The sequence below is a fragment of the Octodon degus genome, unplaced genomic scaffold (genome assembly GCF_000260255.1).
Source record: "Octodon degus isolate 3935 unplaced genomic scaffold, OctDeg1.0 scaffold00001, whole genome shotgun sequence".
In the NCBI taxonomy this organism is placed as follows: domain Eukaryota; kingdom Metazoa; phylum Chordata; class Mammalia; order Rodentia; family Octodontidae; genus Octodon; species Octodon degus.
In genome coordinates, this window is record NW_004524577.1 from 8248648 (window position 1) to 8249539 (window position 892).

The 892-nt window shown below is 47.0% G+C and overlaps 1 protein-coding gene across 1 annotated transcript in view; it reads left to right on the forward strand.

The window, feature by feature from the left end:
* The window catches only part of Itgal (integrin subunit alpha L), a 43052-nt gene that overhangs the window by 3438 nt on the left and 38722 nt on the right, over positions 1 to 892 (forward strand). The window lies entirely within an intron of this gene.

The following is an 892-nucleotide window of genomic DNA, read 5'->3' on the forward strand; positions in this document are numbered from 1 at the left end:
CTTTTTCTACTAAGCCATCTCCCCAGCCCCATATTTTGTCTTTTTGAGACAGGGTCTCGCTATGCAGTTCAGGCTGGCCTTGGGCTCACTTTGTAGCCCAGCCTGGCCTGGAACTTGCAATGATCCTCCTGCCCCAGCCTCCTGAGTGCTAAAATCGCAGGCATGCGCCACCATGTCCAGCTATTAAAGACAAAGTTTAAGGGAAGTGAGACATTTTATTGGACACTGTTGGAAAGGTAAAAAGGAGGGACTAGCTACCTTGGTAAATCAGGGCGGGGGCTCCAGAAAAATGGAGGACCCAAGGGTCCCCCATCTTCAGTCCTTTTTATTAGCATGGCAGAAACTGCCCCCCAAGCTTGTTGCAACCTGAGTGACTATTTTAGGCCCCAGGATCCTCTGTCACCTACGTGCTAATTTCTAGGGGAGCTTTATTTGGTTTTCTTTGTCCTGTCAGGCCCTATCTCTGATTGGAGGATCTGTTTAAAAGACTTTCCATGAGGGGAACCTAGTGAGAAAATGTAAAAAAAAAAAAAGATGTGGATAGATAAATCCAATATTTTAAGTGAATTTTTTTTTTCTGTTACGTAGCCCCTACCCTTTTTCCCCTTTGTACTTTACTGTACAGTGGGAGGGACAACAAATTTTAGCTGGGGCTTGTCAGAGCTTTGCTGCCGATCTGGAGGTAGGGAGTGAGAGAGGAGGGCAGGATTCTGAAGATAGCCTCTCAGCCCAGTGACACATACCTGTAGTCCAGGCTGCCCAGGAAGCTGAGGCACAAATAGCTCTACTTCAAGTCAGGGAGACCCTATCTCAAAAAAATAAAACAGAGGACCACGGAGATAGCTCAGCAGCATGAGCGCCTGCTTGGGTTCAATCCCCAGTACCATAAATA